Raw genomic sequence first — 20,424 nt, forward strand, 5'->3', positions numbered from 1 at the left:
ATTACAAGAATTGAAAATGGAATTTCCTTAGATCAATCTCATTACATAGAAAAGATTCTAAAGAACACCTTATGACTCTAGTGTGAAATTATTCAAGAACATTGGTGACAGTGTTAACCAATCCGAGTATGCTAGTATCATAGGTAGTTTGAGGTATGCTGCTGATTGCACTAGACCAGACATAGCTTACGCCGTAGGATTACTATGTAGGTTTACCAGCAGACCCAGTCTAAAACATTGGAATGCAATAGAGAGAGTGATGAGATACCTTAAGAAAACCCAAAACCTAAGATTACATTATAATAAGTTTCCCGCTGTACTTGAAGGTTACAACGATGCTGATTGAAACTCCCTCTTAGATGACTTAAAGGCTACAAGTGACTATATTTTTAATATAGCAGGAGGAGCTGTTGCTTGGAAATCCAAGAAACAGACAATCTTAGCCCAGTTAACGATGGAGTTAGAGATGATAGCACTAGCTACTGCTAGTGAAGAAGCAAGCTGGCTTCGAAGCTTGCTATAAGAGATTCCCACATGGAAAAGACCAATACCAGCCATACTAATCCATTGTGATAGTACTGCAGCTATCGCAAAAGTTCAGAACTGTTACTATAACGGTAAGAGACGACAAATATGTCGTAAGCACAGTACTATTAGAGAATTGCTCACTACTGGTGCAGTAATAGTGGATTATGTACGGTTTAACGATAACTTGGTTGATCCTTTCACGAAAGGACTCGCTAGAAAAAAGGTTTTGAAAACCTTAGAAAGATGGGACTCAAGCCTATTAAAACTTGAATTATTGTGAGGTAAACCCAACTTGAAATACTGGAGATCCCAAGAAACAAATTCAATGGGTAATAACTGATCACAAGTAATATGACGAGAATCATGCTAAATAATTAGAAGTTCCATTCTTATGATTTAGTGATTAACATGACATCCTGAAGCGTATGATGAGGCTGAACTTTGTTCTTAATGAAATCTATACTTGATATCAAGTAGGGTACCTAGCTACAAGAGTACTCTTGAAAGATTCACCTTTATGAATGTGGAAGTGAGGGCCGCTTCCTATGGAATTCTGGGCAGATTCCTAAAGCATAGGATATATGTGCCATAAACCATAGGCTGTTTTAGAACTTCATTCAAATAATGCTATGTGTGTGATAGCGTTAAAAGTAAAGTTCAAAACTATGAGTTACTTTACAATACTCTAAACTATTGTCACTACGTAAGGGTTCAAGTCATCAAACACCTTTACTTAAGCACATCACTATAGAGACAGACACTGCTCGATGAAAATGTTTTTAAAAATTTTCAAGTGGGGGACTGATATTAAAATTTTTTCAAGTGGGGGATTATTGGATGAAAAATTTGTAAAAATAAAAATATACATTATTTCACTCTCCAAAGCATTCCCACATCGATAAATTTAGAATGTGGAGGTTCCTTCATATACCTATTGGTTAGCCAATGGGTTTGGGTCTTTATGGCACCTAAGTTTTGGAAGGAGGGAGGAGATAGGAAAATGAGAATATGCCTACATCTCCACATGCGCGCGCCATTGCCGTCGGTTGGGCGAGGAGAGATAAAATAATATATATATTTTTATATTTCTAACATTTTATAAGAATTATGAAACGTTTACGAAATTAATTGTTGACCGTACCATTTTACGTTTCATTATAATTAATTTGTGACCGCTTAACCTTAATGATTTTGACCGTTGGTCGATCCTCCCCACACTATATATACATCCCTCGGTGTACATCTCAGAATACAACAAATTCATTCTTCATTCTTTTCTTCTGTCTTCCTCTTTTGTTCCTTTTCTGTAATTCCGAGCAATTGTGTGACTGTCAACTTTGAGTGATTTATTTGATTACCAGTTAGTTTTTGTGCAAAATCAACTAAAGGGTGAGGCTGTTTTATCCTGGGGATGACGGAGCGACAATCTGTTTGCACAATTCAGAGTAGAGCTGTGAAACGTATTAAAGAGAGCGTGTTTCGTGACTCAGCCATCTACTAATCTAGCTTTTGTTTTGCAGTTTCTGTTCTTTTATCAATTTATGTTCTGCTGTCGTTCATTTGTTGTCTTTTTTTTTTTAACTACTGTTTGCCGAATCTGGATGAGTTTTTGTGTTGAAAATCGAAGTGCAACAACATAAAACATTTTATTTCACCCTTTTTAAAATAAAAAAGAACATACATTTAAATGTTATTAATGAAATCTTTGTTAACTTTTATTCTCACTTTGTTTTATTTTTGAAAATTAACCTTGGAGTGATAAAATTAGGTTGGACAAAAATATGTGGTTACACTCTACGAACTTGAAAATTAAAGCTTTTATGATTTTGAAGTTCTGATCGATCTTAAGACTACAACTTTTTGGAGATTGATGTCTTGGCAGACTAAAACTTCTTGAATTTCAGAAGTTCTAATCGATCTCAAGCTTGCAAAACTCTAAGATTGGGAACTTAGAAATTTAAACTTCATTTCAATATTTTTTTTAAAGGAAACATTAAAAAAAAAAAAGGGAAAAGTGATGCTCTTTCCAGATTACACCTCTAACCCAGATCGAGGCATGAAGCTACTTTTTTAAAATGTTCCTCATCTTAAGTAAAAGACTAATAAACACGTTTTCATAAAATTCTGTAAAAAATTCTATAGTCTCTTGAAAAACGAACTAACCATACTAGAAAAGAAGAGAAAAATAGACTTCTATGCTTTTCAAACTCAAAATAATATCGAGTGTCTCACCACACACTCATAAATGCAATCTTAAAAATAGTTACAAGTATTACTCCCAACGACAGTTTCCACAAAAGTGGGTTTAATTGCCTAACAAACTGACACCCTTTGTAAAGTATCTTCACGATGCACACAAAAAGATAATATGAAGGGATAAAATCCTTAGCAGTGGAAGAATTAGTAGAAGCTAAACTCAATTTAATTTAACAAATTAAAAATACTAGTACATTGGAAAAAAAATAGAAACTAATTTTCTATAACCTAAAGGCTAAACATGTTTTTTATAAAACAAATACAGAAAGTATAGAGAGATTGGAACTTACGTCGTTGATGACTTTATATCTGCTAAAACACCAAATTGGGGTACCTTCGCTTGAAGACCTTCCTATTTTCTGGACTAGAGATCTTGGTTTGAGGGAACCACAAAAGGAAAGGAAATTAATTTTAGAGAGAACTATTGAGAGAATACAATGTGAAATTTTTCTAGAACAAATTCGCTGTAACTTTACCTACTTCCCCTTTCTTCATCATTAAGAAGGGGGGAGTTAATGAGAGAAAGAAAATACATAGGAAAGCATCCCACGTTCTCTGAATAACTCCCAAGTAAGGGAGTTATTTGATTAATTTAATTTAATTTAAATTAAATTAATATTAAATTGATAATTAATTAAAGAAGTCTTTTAAAAAATATAACAAAGCGGCAAAATATTTATACTTTATAGAACAATTAAAAAAGCAGAAAAAGCCCACAGACCCACAATGAAAAATACAAAAAATGTCTGGTCAACCATTCTGCCAACAACGTGCGTAGATTTGGCTACACAATCGTTTATTTTTTTACACAAACTTTTAGATTTGGCTACATAAATCTAAACGATTTTTGTTAAGATTCTTTGTACATGATCATTTATATTTTGCTATTTTTTTCGATACGATCGTTTAGATTTGACAACCTAAATCTAAATGACATTTTTTTAAAGATCTTTTATATTTTGTATATACTCTTGAACAACTAAATAACAATTTAAAAAATATAGATCTTTTATATTTGATATACGATCTTGAACCAAATAAAAGTTTGAAAAAGAAAAGAAGAGGAAGAGAAGAAAGACGATGGAAAGAAAAAAAAGTCATAGAGGAAGAGGAGAAGAAGGACGATAAAAGTGAAAGACAAACCTGAAATATTTAAAAAAAATACCAACTTCATGGACTTTTTCATTTTGTTACACGGACCATAAATATTTTACTTGTTTGTTATATTTACGAATATTTTCCTTTAAATTATATTTAATTAATATTTCATTTAAATTATATTTAAATGAATATCTTTCACATATCCTATAGTTTTAATTTAATTAAACAAAATTAAACTAAACTATTAATTAATTCTCAAATTAATTAATTGCCCAATTAAATATTTTATAAAACATATTTTATATTTAATTTAATCTATATTTGAATCATATTCAAATATAAATTTCTCTCGTAACCTATAGTTTTAATGTGTATCATATACACATTAAATTTTAACCTATGATTTTCATTGGGTTTTATGTCCTAAAACTCGTAGATAGTAAATGTAATATGTTGACCATTATTAATAAAGTGTTATTATTATAATTTCAATAAGAGTTATTGTTTATATTATTAGTTTTGTCTTAATAACCTAAATCCAATAGACTAACATTCTAAGATTTTTGATGAATCTTGAACAATATGTAGAGACATACAGATATCAATGTTCGAGATACAACTTAAAAGTGTCTATAGTATAGGGATAAGGTTAGGTACCTTATTTTGATAACACTATGACTATGACTCACTTTATATTTGATACAAATGCAATGGTCCAACACATTCGTGTAGGTGACACACGAGTGAGGGTATCCTATGCAATGTGTTTGCATAAGACCGAATCACAAAATAGACTAGATGTAACTCTGTTAACTTGTTAGGTATCTATTTTAATTTAATTAGGATGACTTAGGTAACTTAGTCTTAATCCTAAGTATACTATGAACTCTTGTTCGCGAGGGATTATCCTATGATTTGTACGAGTGAGAATGTTAGATTGCCAACTTAATATGCTTATGATTTTGAGGACAAGACTGAGTGGAGAGTTGGAAACATAATCACACAAGATGAAATTCACTCATTCCCGACTTTAAGGTAAGTAGATGAGTGTTTCCTTAAATGGCGTCTCCAGGATTTGAACAAAAGACCTTACCCTCTCTATGGCACAAGAGGCGTTTCTGTTTAATGGTTGAACCATAAACAGGTTGTTCACTAGAGGAGCACTGATATTTAAGAACTATAAGTAACCTAAAGGTAAAATGGTAATTTAACCTAACTGGTGTTACGAACACTTGTGAATGACGAACTTACTGTTATTGGTCTATATTCGTAGACACATAAATATATCTAGAGTGAGAAGAGTTCAACTGTGAGTCTTTAGTGGAGTGTACACACAATTAAAAAATATTGATTAATGTAGTTAATGAGTTTAGCCAATTAACCTCATATCATTATATCTTCTGATTTGTAGGTTCATTAGACCCCATTAGTAGCTTGTAAAGGGTAATGAGATTTATTTATATTGGTTATAATTTGAAATGTTCAAATTTATTTTGGAAATTAATATATTGTACGGTGATACATTATAATATAAAGTTTATATTTTAATTAAACTTTAACATAAATTTAATTGTGGGAGAATAGAATATTTGAGTGAGTTCAAATAATTAATTGATAGACACCGATATGCTTCTATCAGTCATATTGATAGACACTAATAGAAGTTTATAAGTATCGATCTATCTTTGATAGAATCCAAAAATTTTCTATATGTTGTAAATATTTTAGTTTATTTTACTATATTTAAAAATTTCGCATAATTAATTATTTTAATATTAATATTAATTTAATTTATTTTAATTTAAATTAAATCAAATTGATAAGGAACGTGGGTGATTCTCTTATGTATCCCAATATTCTCTCTAACTCCCTCATCTTCAGTCTGAAGAAAAGGGAGGTAACATTACAACAAGTCGGGGGTCTCCCAACTCCGTCATGCGTCGATGAAGATTGGAAACAATGTTGGAGGAGGCTACTTCAACGTACAAAGTGACATTGGAAAGAATAGCGAAACAAATGCATTGTGGGAGCCATTTTTAACATGCAACCAGCACGACTTCAAGAAAACACTTCTACTGACATCGTTATGGCCGATGATGATAAAACATCAGAGTAACCTAACCTCCGACGTGACGTCTATACGTCGATAGTAGGACACCACTTGTGTCCTCTTTAGGCATCAGGAAAAGGTTTCTCTGGATGCTACGTTGGAAAAATTTTCCATGACACTTTCTATAAAGCGTGGGGGAAGGGCATCGATTCCAATGCTTTATGTTCATCGGGAAATAATTTATATATATATATATATATATATATATATATATATATATTATTGAATCTTTCTTTATTCAATCGTACAATTTTCTTTTCGATTCCAATTCAATTTAAATTGAATCAAATGATACAAAATAAGCAACAAATTAATAAATAATTATATAAAATACCAAATCCAAAATAAATATATTATAATTAAATGTTACATTGTCTACAAATGTTTCAAGGAAATTACATTGAAAATAAAAAATATATTTGTTTCCTAATGGCCGCGGGCGCTATATTATAACAATTCCTCATCTACAATGACACAAAAGTAAATTTAGATATACATATCACTGAATAATGCAAAGTAAAAAGCTTATTGATTGAAAAATACTCACCACAAGTGCTCTTGGTTCCTTCTATGCCCGACTTATTTCTTCTATCATCTTCTTCTTTCTTCCATTTGTTGTGTGTGCATCTCTGACGTCTTTCTCTGTTCTTCAATCATGTGTTTAACTTATTCAAGCTCGACTATTTACTGCTCAATCAGGACTGTAGCTTCTTTGACCTCCCTGGCTTGCGAAAATAAGGTTGAAGAACTGCTAGCATAATTCTTGGCAGACTTGGGTCCCTAACCAAGACCTTTTGAGTAGCCTGGTCGTCTACCTAAAACTTTCTCGCATATCTCGTTCACATAAAGTGGTTGAGAACTCTCTAGGGTGGGTTGGGGTTGGAGTTTCAGCATCTGATTCTGCAATAAATTTTGTAATTAAGTAATGAAGACATAAATAAAAGTACAAAATAAGACAAAAGTACCGTTTGCACTTACATGTTCATCCTTAGTAGCCTGCGAAATGAATTAGCCACTCCAAGCGTGTGTTTCCTTGAATAATTCCACATAGTTGATTGGCTAACCTTGTTTCTCAGTGAGCTCGTGCTTGTTGGAATTTATGTCCTAAAACTTGTACTTTGTTATTTGATTAAATAAAATTTATTATTGAATGCTATAATCTTAAAACCAATAAATTAAGGTCCCGAGGATATTTTTATTGAGTTTATCAATACACTTGAACTTTATGTAGAGACATAAACATGGATTAAGTTCGAGTTAATAGCCCAAATAGTCTATAGTGCATGAATAAGGTTGGGCGCCTTATTCTGGAAAAACACTATGGATGCGGCCCGCTCCGTAGTTAGTACAAACGATGTAATTCTGAATTTTTCATGTAGAGACATGGGAGTGGAGGCATCCTATGTAAATGGTTTGCATAAGACTGAAACTCCGAAATAGTCACTTTTAGTTATAACACTGTAAACTATAAACTGACTATTTCAATTATGATGACCTAGGTAACTTGATCTTAATCTTGAGCTAACTATGAATTTCTGTTCATTCAGTAGTATCTTTAGATCTGTATAAGTGAGGGTAGCTCTTCATCGCTGGCTCAATAAGCCTCCCATTTCAGGGTTAAGACCGAGTGGATAGCTAGGGACATAGGGTGCAAGATGTAATTCACTCCTACCCACTTCTGGGATAGTAGATAGGTTGTTCCCTTAAGGACTGAATCCAAGTCTTGAACAAGGGGCCCCACCTTCTCATTGGCCCGAGAAGGACTCAGGTTTATAGGTTGGGCCTTAAACCAATTGTTCAATAGTGGATCAGTGGGTCTTAAGGAGCAAGATGTAATCTAGGGGGTAAAACGATATTTTGACCCAGCCAAGATTACAAACAACCTGTGAAGGATCAACTTACTTATCATGGTTATATCAGGTGGACAGAAATATATCTATAGTGAGGGAGTGCAACTAAGAGTCTTTAGTGGAATGACTCTTTAGTTAACGAATGTTGATTAAGCTTGGTCTAAAATAGTTTAGCCAGTTAATCTCGAATCATTGGAGGCCATGATCTATAGGTCCATTCGGTTCCCTTACTAGTTCATATGGATTCAACTAAGAACAATATGTTGAAGTAACTCGAATTTTTTGAATTAGGAAAAGAGAGAGAAACCGACAAGTATATATGATATAATTCGGTAATTATAAACTTTAAATTTTATATTCAAATATGATTTGAATTTTAGAAAAATGAATGCGGATTCATACTCGGAAGGTTAGAATTAGTCAAGATGGGTAAAATAGCAGAAAGTCAAAAAGTTGACTTTTGACTAAGAAAAGTCAAAGTTTGACTTTGACTTAAATTGGTTAAATGACCAAATTGCCATTTGACTAATTTCTTTATTAACTAAATGTTAGTGGGAAATGTGGCAGCTTATTATGAATTAGAAGCCACTAATTCCATTAAACAGTTAATGGATTAATTAGGTGTTGAGATTATATGAAATAAATTGCATGCATTTTGCATGTAATTTTAATATATAAACTTCTCATTACAGAATGAGAAGATGATGATGATTTCTCATAAAATCTCTAACGATACACCTTTTTCCTTCCATCTCTCTAAAAGTTTACTTCACATAATGAGTCTCACAACTCGATTCTTGGTCCTGAGATTAGTAGGTCAACATAGTGGTTGTCCTTTGCTCGTGATCTTCAGGTACAGAAGAAGCTTTGTATCGAAGAAGTAGTTGAGAACTACAAAAGGTAAGCTCATCGTTTACCTTTTACATTCTTCGTTTAGGTCCATCGTTTAGTAGTTGCATGTTAATTTCTAAATCGTTAAAATGCATATAGAGGAAAGCATGATCCTAAATCTTCCGCTGTGCATGCCATCTCTGATGTTTTTTTTTTCCATCAGTGTTGTCATTGTAGAAACGACTTGGACTCGCTACTGTGATTGTTAGGCTGCTTTTATCTAACAACCTTGTTCATCCATGATTGCTCCTGCATGGAAACAATTGTTAAAGTTATACATACAAAAAGTTAAATGAAATAATGTACCATTACAATATATAAATCTCACCTAAAATGCACGACTCATATAGTGATTGAATAAGAAATGCCAATCTTTCAGACATCCCACCAATTTGTGCGGTGGGTTGGCAAGTGCCTGTTTAGGGTCGTTGTACTTTTTGAAATGTCTATGGCAGTCGCCTCTGAACTCCTCGAAAGAAGTGAGCATTTGATGCTCAACAAATCTATTCAGTGCTTGATCATTGAAATCAAGCGCTAAAAAACGCTACACATTACAGAACACCACACAAAACACCACACATTAGCTTGGTTTATACTTATGTATGTTTAAAATGAAAAAGAATTGTTTACTGCATGTATCTGTAGAGCGCCCTTGACAACCTAAATATATTCTCATCCAACATCAGCCCACCTAAGGCAGCAGGCTGAAAATATTTCTCTCTCATACACATTAATGGCTTGGCTAAACCGAACAACATGTGGAGATATTGGTTTCTTCACTCTTGGAGCTATGGTAATCAAAATCATACCATTCTTATGAACATACCTCTCCAATTCCAAATTTTAAGACAGTTGACGTCTCCTAGGAGTCGGAAAGGGTTGAGTCCCACTGCTGAAGAAAAAAAAAATACTATTAGAATCAAGTTAAAATTAATCTATGTATTCGCAATTATCACTACAAGAAGAAGGGGGTCTGTCGACGTAGAGATGCATCGGCAAAAGCCAGGACTGCGTCGGGAGAGGCTACGTCGATGCAAAAATTGACGTCAACAAGAGTGTCATGAGAGATGCATCGTGGAAGAAACTCCCGACGTGCAAACGGGACGACGTCGGTAAAGGGTTACTTTCGATGCATTGTTTACCGACATGGTCAACACGTCGACAGTGGAGAATTGCCAACGTCTAGTAACAACATCACAAATAGGTTACTGCTGACATCGTCAAGTACGTCGACATACATGAACCATCGACACGACATCAATAGACCTTTTGACAATGTCGCGTCGGTAGAATGACCATTTGTGACACACAATGTGCGTTGCGAAATCCTTATTATAATATATTTTTAAATTTTTTTATTTAATTTTTTTTCCAAATAAGAATTGAATTCGATTTAAGTTCATTCAAATACTAAAAGCAATTAACATAAATTTAATAAAATATTAAATGAAATTTATATTAAAAATAATTAAAAAATACACGTTTGTAGTTTAGAAATTACATACATAATGAAAACTAAAAACAAAAAACTAAACACGTAATGTAAGTGCCAGTGTCCCATAAAGGTTTCTCATACCTTCGAACCTACAATGACACGAAATTAATTTTAAATATATATCGCCTATAATATGAAGTTAAAGAACGTAAAAGTTGAAAATTACATACTTAATGAATCAAGGTTCTCTTGAAGCTTGGGAGAGGTCTTCAATCATTTTCCTCATTTCTTCCATTTGCTAGCATGTGCTTCCATATGGCGAGCCTATGCTTCTATTAAGCAAGCACTTTCTTCGTGCTTCCTTTTTGTCACACCCTCTCCTAAACTACCTACTAACTTAGCCTCAGAAGATGTGTAAAGTCAACCGACATCACTAGCCTCTAACCATACCCCTTGACCCTGCTGAACTATTAAACCTGATATACTGGCTATTTTCATACATAAAATGCTATCCATGCACACAACACAACGAAGTGATAATAGACCCGTAAGCATACATGAGTACTGATACCCTGACTCACCCACTTTGAAACATTTACCTGGATAAAATATTCAGGACTCAGAACATACAATTGTACAAAGTAAACTGATGAGTATGCCTAACTTAAAGTTTGACAACCTCAGACATATATATAGCTATATAAACACAATATACAACTCCAAAATGTGAAACTAGTAGCAGATTGTAGCAGAGTTTTAGGTGTCGGAAGCTCGACCTCTACATGAAAAGTTGAGAAAACATTTTAAAGGTGAGCTATTAAGCCTCGTGAGTGACTGGTTATAAAATAGTTATTATACAAATATGAGCACGTGATAAATTGGCATCAAATAAATAAATATGTAAGCCAAGCGTTAATCATAAATATTTTATAAGAACAACTTCTTCAAATGTTCTATATATATATTTATAAAATCTAGCAAGGCATTAACTAACATGACATCATTACATTGTATAGGATATGTCTAGTATAACTAACGTTTATTAACTCTACGATGTAGTGGAGTCCGCCCAACACTCCATCGTTTTTGTCGTAGTGAGGCTCGCGCAGCACTCACAACAGCATCATTGTCATGGAGTATACTCAACGTCAACAATAGAAAATAACCTGCGTGCGAACAATGTCCTCTAGCCTCAGGCTCAAGATCTCAGTCATGTAGTCAATGAAAAATTTCATGAATCATCTAAAATATTAAAACATGCTTGCTTATCTTTATCTTGCAGAAAACTCAAAATTTATTCATCTCGTTCGTGAAAAACTGTAGTTTTAAAACAAAACTTGCTAATTCATGTTTTGCTTGAAACGCTGTGGTTCAAGTACTTTCTAGAGATTTAATATTCATGTGCTAGCATAAATTTTCATTAAGAAATGTAGTCTCGAAACTTATACTTGAAAATAGTCATGGAATTCAAATAATTTCATAGCTTCGTAAATAAAAATGTAAAACATTTAATCATAAATAACATTTATGGAAAATATTTTTAAAAACTGGTTTTGTCACTCATAGTCTTGAGCTAGATCCTTGGTCTTTAAGCTCGGTTTAATTCTTCTCAACCTTTCAACAACCAAACAGAGTATTGGAACCCTAGATATTTTGGTTTTCTAAAGATGGGTTTAACATATCACACTAAAGATGACGCTCATGAATTCAAAGTTTAAGAAATAGAACCATATTCCACACAACTTTATGAAATTTTCAGATTTTTAGTAGAAACTTCAAATGACCTTAACTCCCTCAATACTTAACCCAAATGAGTGATCTTTATGTCAAAAGCTTCATTTTTGATGTCCTGTATAATTTACCTGAAGACTTGTAAACCAAATTCCTAGTTAATAATCTCAAAAACACCTTGAAATAGAACCATTCTAAATTCGCGCACTCTGCAACCCTTCAACTTGTCCCTACAATTTAACATATTTTCAGTCATAATTGGCTCTCATCATCTTTATAACAGTTATAAGAAATTGAATAAGATTTTCAACCATATCAAATAGAGATTCTAGCTCAATGAGGACACACCAGGACACTAAAAAAACAAGAGGTGTTTGATTTCATGTGGAAAGAACTTGCTCTGTCTTCTCTGTCAAATAACACCCAATTAACAATAGAACTGGCTTAAGCTTCCTTTATGAAAATTATTAAAAAACAAGTCAGCTTTCAGGAAATTCAAATTTTACCTCTTAGTTATTATTGAGAGGATCAAATCGAATTAAAAACCAGAAGTGTGCAGTAGGTTGTTAAAATCTACCTTGGATGCAACGTATATTGAGTTTTCCCTTTCTTCTTCAACCTCAGAACCCAGAAAACTTCTTCTTCTTTCTTACTAAGCTTCACTTTCAGAAAGTCCGGAGAAATGATGAAGAATTGATGAGGAAATTGGAGAAGAAAGGTTTAAAGTGTGGTGGGTTTGAAAAAAACAAAACCTACTGATTATTTCCTTTTCCTTTATCCATTTTTTTCATTTTTCCTTTCAATAATTTCCTTTTTCCTTATTTTCTTTATTTTTTTTAAATACTAAAATCCAAAATTAATAAAAACAAACTTCAATTTTTATTCACCCTACTAATATGTGAATGAGCGAATAATAAAAGGATGTCTCGGGTTTAACGTTGTTACTCTCTTCTTCTACTACCTCAAGACAAGTTTTTAGCTTGCTAACCTCCCTGACGTGGGCTAGCTCTCGTTTGATAGATGTAGATGAAAAACTGCTAGCAGCGAGTCGGGACTTTGGCTTGAGGACCCAACCCAGACCTTTTGAGCGCCCGATCGTCTATCCAAAACGATCTCGCATTTCTCATCCTCAGAGAGTGGTTCAGGACCGGCCTTTAGGGTAGGCTGAGACTGGAGTTTCAGCATTTGATTATGCAAATAAATTTTTTGTTAATTAAGTAAAATGTATAAATTAACTGCTGTGTGAAATAAGACAAACGACAACATATAAACTTACATATGCATTTACAACCACTTGTAAAATGAATTGGCCACTCTGAGCATATGTTTCCCTAAATAACTCCACATAGCCGATCAAATGGCCCCACTGTTCAGCGAGCTCATGTTGTCGTTGTAGAAACGACTTGGCACCACTGTTGTAGTTGTAGGGATGCTTCGTTCTAGCAGCCTTGTTCATCGACGATAGCTCCTACATGCAAACAATCGAAAGGATATATAAAAAAACAAATGAAGTATCATTTGAGAACATTAAAAGTTATAAATCACCTGGAATTGTCGAGTGAGGTAGTAGTAGTAGAAAAAGTGCCAACCGTGCATTCCATTGCTTAATCTAGGGGTAGGTTGGCATGAGCCTATTCAGGATTATCAAAGTTCTTGAAATGGCGGTGGTTTTGGCCCCTGAACTTCTTCCACACGGTGAATGTGTGATGCTAAAATATTCGAGTAAGTGTTGGATCAGTGAAATCCAGCACGAACCATTGTTGTAAAAGAAAAGTACACATGGATTAAGATTGAGTCTATGTATATACGTATAGGTAACATATATGCAGGAGTGATTTAAAAACTTACCTGTAAACCGATCTTAACGAGCTCGATGTACTCCGATGACACATAAGCCCATTTAAGAAAGCAGACTGGAAAAGTGTCTCGTGTCTACGTCGATGGTATTGCTAAAGCGAATGACGTGTGACGAGATATGCTTGTTTTGACATAAAGTGATAGATGTGAGGATTTTTTCATTTTGTGCAACATATCTATCAAACTTTAGGCTTGTGGAGTGCTGTCGTCATCTAGGAGTGGGAACAACAGGTTGAGAGTCATTCAGAAAAACAAAATAGTTTCAGAAACATAACAAAAAGACTTATTCATAAATAATTGTTTATGTAACGGTGACTAATCAAATGTGTCACCAATCGATGACGTGCTTGGAACGGTATTGAAATCCTCAGCATTAAAATCGAATAGATCATCACTCTCATTAAAATTGGTGGAAAGTTAGACATAGTATTTGTGGACATATAAACCAAAATTAATTAAACATATGAGAGTACATGAAACTGAATATATAAAGAAACGAAAAAATACGAATATGTGATTCGTCAGTTATTGTTCTTCGTCATTGCTTTATCCGCTTTGAACGGATAATTATTTCATCCGTTGTTTATAAAGTCGTCAACGACATGATGCACAATCGGTCTTTCTACCACTGTAGGATCAACGTCGACTCTGCATAGGGTGTCGTCCTCAACGTGATTAGCGACACGATTACCAACAACAATTTTGTGTGCATTTAGTTGTTGATCTTCAACATTATCCACTTCGGTACGTCCCATATATGTTTATTTTGGACTACCTAAACAACCTTTCAATTAGCACCATTTTTTGGGTCGTCGATGTAAAAAACTTGATGTGCCTGGACTGCGAGGATGACTGTTCTCGAAGAAACAAAAAACGGAATGTGTTGATAGATTTGTACCCCAATTCCACGTGTGTTCTATGATTTTTGTTGATCTTGTACGTGTCAAACCATCTATGCTTCAATAGCCAAATACGACGTCCCATTGGATATGCCACGGAAAGAACCTCATCTAGTATATCGTAAAAATTTATTGTCGTCGCTTCCACTCGCACGGCTTTCACCGACTACCATGACTCCACTATTTTGTGTTGTGGGTCAAAAATCAGATCTATCATATGAAGTCGTACCCTTCCCACGATGCATCAAGTGTAGGATCGAACGTTAAATGAATGTCTCATCGTAAGTGAGAAGAAATCATGCGAGAAGTTTTCCCTTTCACACGTTTTGATGACTTAAAATTGTTTTGTTAATAAATATATAAGTCTAAAAAATGCCTAGGAAAATTCCAAATGGATTTATATATGTATTCCATTTATATACCTGATCTCTAAACCAATTAAGAAATGCTCGTTGATGTCTTTTGAATAAGTCGAAACAATATTTACCTAACGACGTATCAGCCACAAGTGTTTCCTAAAGTTCATTGTTGTGAGTTTATGATGATTATAACTTAAGTAAACATAAAGCTAGTGAAGTATTTAGAGTTGGAAGTACGTACTCCGCAATTTCATCTATATTGTTTAAGATGTACCAATGGATCTGGTGCTTCTTTTCTTGTGATAGAGATCTTGAACTTGCCGTGCCTAATGATCGTATCTTTTGCATAAAGACTTCAAACTAACAAACAATCTCGTCCTCGGGAATGCTATCATCATTTCGTTCATTCCAAGAAAATTGAGTTTCAATCTCACTTAAATATCTCGAACAAAAGGTACTTGATTCATTCATGACATATGCTCCGACAATAGATCCTTCGAGACATGCTTTGTTTTTGATGTATTGCTTCAGCGTGCATAGGATTCTCTAAATGAGATACATCCAACTATAATTAACCGGACCAATGATCTTTGCTTCATACATAAGTGAACAACAAGATGTACCATTACGCTGAAAAAAGCAAGTGGAAATATTCTTTCCAGTTTTAAAGTATGATAATGATATCTACTTGCAATCGGTCCAAATCACTTAATCTTATCGTCATCATACACAGGTTGCAGAAAACTACAAATCTCAATAATAGCGGTGTACACATTTTTCAATAAGTGTGCTCGAATACCAATAGGTAGAAGTCGATGAAACAAAACATTGACAATCATGGGTCTTAAGACCTAATATTTTTCCATCTTTCTCATTCACACATCGTGAGATATTAGAAACAAACCCATTGGAAAACTTAACTGATTTCAGGAAGTTACAAAACGCAACTCATTGCTACTAGTCAACGTGTAACTTGCATAGGGCTTCACCAATCTGTTACCGACTTCTATCAAATGTAAATCTTTTCTTATTTTCAAATCCAGAAGGTCAACCCAACCATTCGTAGTATCATTTGTTTTCCCTTCAATATTCAACAGTGTACATACCAAGTTGTCACAAATGTTCTTTTCAAAATGCATTACATCCAATTTATGACGGATTAGTAGACTTGGCCAATAAAGTAGATCGAAGAAGTTACTTCTTTTCTTCCAATTCAGAGTTCTCTTTCTTTTTTTATCTTTCAATGATGGTTGTTTACTCATCACTGGAAACTCAAGGGAATCTACTTGTTCCAAGATATCATGCCCATTCAGAACAATTAGAGGAGGCCTACGCTCTAGACTTCCATCATGTAACTTACTTTTATGCCATACATAATTATCTAGAAGATAATGTCGGTGTCCCATGAAAGTTATTTTTTCTCTTATCCTAAATGAAGATTTATCTCTCATGCAGATGAGACATGCTTGATACCCTTTTGTAGTCCATCCGGATAAGTCGCCATATGTTGAAAAGTCATTAATAGTCTATAGCAAAGTTGCGTACAATGGAAAAACTGACCGATAAGAGAATCATACGTACAAACACAAAGAATCTACACTACTATTGAATGTCATGTCATTCTCCAAACCTTCCTTCGCTGTTTCTTTTTCATTTCTATCAGACCTTGTAAATCATGCAACATTCCCAACATTTCATTATCTTGAGAAAACGGATTGCTACTGGTTCCTTCAATATGGAAGGGGACACTGCTAGTTCCTTCATGGAAAGGGTCACTATTAGTTTCTTCATCAAATTTTTATATAGCTTTATACGAGTTCAATGACTCTCCATGATACACCCATTCTGTGTAGGAGACGCACATTCTAATGATTAATAAATGTCTCTCCATACCTACTAATGAGTCCGAATTTGAGTTCATACACCTCTCGCATGGACACCTTATCTGTCCATACTCATCAACGTGATACTTTGCAATGTCTAAAAATTTGAAAACTCATTCTCTATACTTAACCGAAGACTTATTCTTAATGTTCATCCAATTCTTGTCCATTGTTGAAAACTTAGAACATAAATACGTGTAATTATCTTGCACTAAGGGCAACCATAATTCTAACTAAATAAACATTCCCTTACTTCTAACAAATGATCGTGTTCACAAATAATAAACTACAAGATACTATAACTGCAGGATAGCCACAGTAAATCAATAAAAAGTTTCAAATTCTTAAATTTCATCAATATCACAATTTCAATAATAATTATTCCCTAACATATTACAACTGTTAAAATTTCTTCACAAGTGTAATTTGGTTCTTAAACAATTAAATATACATTATAACTAAAAAACTCTAACAATTTCAATTTACAATTTAAATTACAAAGATATTTACTTATTCAATCTATAAAAAATTATACAATCTACAATATACATTATTCCCTAACGTACATGTACAATATTTATACAACATACAATATACAATTTATACATACAATATACAGTATACAATATACAATTTATACATACAATATACAATATAAAATTTATACATACAATCTAATATTTATTTTTTAGAAACGAAAAAAAGAACAAAATACAGTATTTTTATCAATAGATATGATGAACTAAATGGACGACAACACGAGGATGGTGGGCGGAGGACAAGAAAGCGACAGTTGGCAGTGCGACGGACGACAACTTGCTTTCCTCTCTTTTCTTTCTCTTTTCTCTTTTCTTCGCGTGGTTTTGTGTTCTGTGAATCACAGAACCAAAATGAGAGGAGATCTCACGATGCAGCTTGAAAACATTTTGAGAACACCCTACTTGTGACACCGTCACTTATGGCATCGTTGGTTCTTCAAGAACTGTCAATGCAGTCACTTATGGCGTCGTGAAAACCTTGTTAAAAGCAGTCAAAACATCACATATCTCGCGACGTTACCTACCCCACATCGACAGAGGTTCAATCTTTCATGATGCCATGCAATCTAGCAATGTGATATGGTTGTCAGAATTTTTTAAATGTTCAACATTTGCTGAGCAGTCAAAGCAACATCGAAAAAAGGTCAACCTCTCACGACACTTTGCATGCAATGTCGACAGTTATTGGGGCAATGATGCTGTGTACATGCATGGCGTCACGAAAAGTCTATATTATTATTTAAATTAAACGTTTTCGCGATGTTTCCTCGCTCGACGTCTTGGAAACCTCACCCTCTGTCAACGTTATTTGTTCGATGTCGCCAGAACTCCACACTCCCGATGCCTTCTTCACGGTGTCATGAAAAGGTTCTTCTTACGACATCCCTTTTCCCAATGCTTGTTTCGACATCGACAAAGCTCTGATTTTTTGTAGTGCATCATCAAAATATTTTAATTGTTAATAGACGTCGCTCCACGCCCTCTAATAAATCCCAATTTAAGTTCATACATCTCTTGCATGGACACCTTATTCATTCGTAATTATCAACTTGAAGCTTGGCAACCTCTAAAAATTGGGCCACTCCCTCTATACTCAACCGATAACTTATCCTAAGTTTTATCCAACCTTTATCAATCGTTAAAGACCTAAAACATATATAGGTTTGATTAGTCTTATATTCCTCATCTCAAACTCTAAACTTACTCCCCTAAATAAGCTATGCCTATGTAACGACCCAACTCTTTATACCAAGCAGAGGTCATTACTATTAAAAGAAATAACTACTTTCTTAACGAAATGGAAAAATAACACTAACTTTAACTGAAAACCTCAAATGCTCATTAAAATTTTAAATAAATAAAAGTATTTAGAAATAAATTTAAAAATAATAAAGTCCTAGCTCAGACCCTATCTAGTTTTAAAAGAGAAAATAATCAAAGAATATAAAAATACTGAAATCATAATTGTAAAGTAAAAGCGGAAGCAAAAAGTTGCTGATGGCAAGTCGCGGTCATTTTTTATCATTCGCCAGCTTTCTTCTACCTTTGCCTGAAAAATTAAACATAGAAAGAGTGAGTATAAACATATACTCAGTAAGAGATGTATTACTAGTCCCACTAGGTGTTTGCTAACTCCCCCTTAAGGTTATGTAAAGAAGTACCCTTAAATTGGGGCGTTTCCAAACACACGCAATCTAATGATCACGTAGGAACATCTATGGTCTTCGGTGAACTCAAAGGAACTTCTAGGATAAAACTGGTATTCGGTGAACTCGAAGAAACACCTAGGACAAACTAGTCTTTAGTGAACCCGAAGGACCACTTAGAACGATCGGGTTGTAAGTGACCCCTTTGGACCACTCATACATAACATTTCATGAGACTGGTGATCCTCTTGGACCACACAGTCATAAAAGGTTGTGATCCTAAGGGTCACCCATATGGGTACGACCTTAACATACAAAGTTAACAGAACACCCAATTCATAGCATGTAGCACATCATAATATCATAAACATGACATGAATATTAATCATAACACTCTTAATCAAGAGACTAATATTTCATGCATCATCATTAACATAAATCAGTCATCATCATCAACATAACTCAGTCATAACTATCAGTCGTAAACATACGTGATCAATATATTATGCATTTTAGCTAAATCAATGCATAATAGAGAAATCACATGCAAACTCTTAACTTCAATATGAGGGTCTAGTAGAAGAATCTCTTACCTCAAGATTAGCGAACAGATACTAATTCTTTGGTTAACAGTAAATCTCAAAATTACTCAGTCCTAAATATAGATAAAATTAAATTAATAATTTTGTTAACCAATATCTACCGAATATTTAATTAGGGTTTTCAAACATACCAACAAATGGGGTTAAACCAATTTAACCTTTAAGGCAGAATTTCTCAAATAAATTCTTTAAAAATTTACTAAAAGGTCCTTCAAGAAAAATAATCCAACTTAAAGGAAATTCCAACTTAAATATAAAATTAAATTATTCAATGTCCAAAATTAATATCTCATGGGTATTACCCAAAATCCATTAAAACTTACCAAAAAAATAGGTGGAAAAAAAGCCAAAAAGGCTTGGTAGCTCGGCGGCTCGACTAGAAATTGATGGGCGGCTTGCATGCCTCAGTAAGGTAGGAGTGGATACATACGAGTGGGCTTAATGAAGACTAAATACGGCTGGGGTTCGCAGCTTACAAGGGATGAAGGGCACACGTGCGACTTTGATGCAAGGAACGACTCGACTGGTACTGATGATCGACTAGCTTGCTGGGTGGGTAATGACTCGTGAACGATGAGGGACACAATGTTGGGAAGAAAGATGAGTGGTGATGGTGCTTGCGGCGCAAACTTACGAACGATCACTTAAGGGGCTTGCGCAAAAGGATAATAGCTTGGATCTTCAATGGAGGTAGACAATCGGAGGGAAGGACACGACGGGAACGGCAGCGTGCGACG

The sequence above is a fragment of the Cucumis melo genome, chromosome 2 (genome assembly GCF_025177605.1).
Source record: "Cucumis melo cultivar AY chromosome 2, USDA_Cmelo_AY_1.0, whole genome shotgun sequence".
NCBI classification, from domain to species: domain Eukaryota; kingdom Viridiplantae; phylum Streptophyta; class Magnoliopsida; order Cucurbitales; family Cucurbitaceae; genus Cucumis; species Cucumis melo.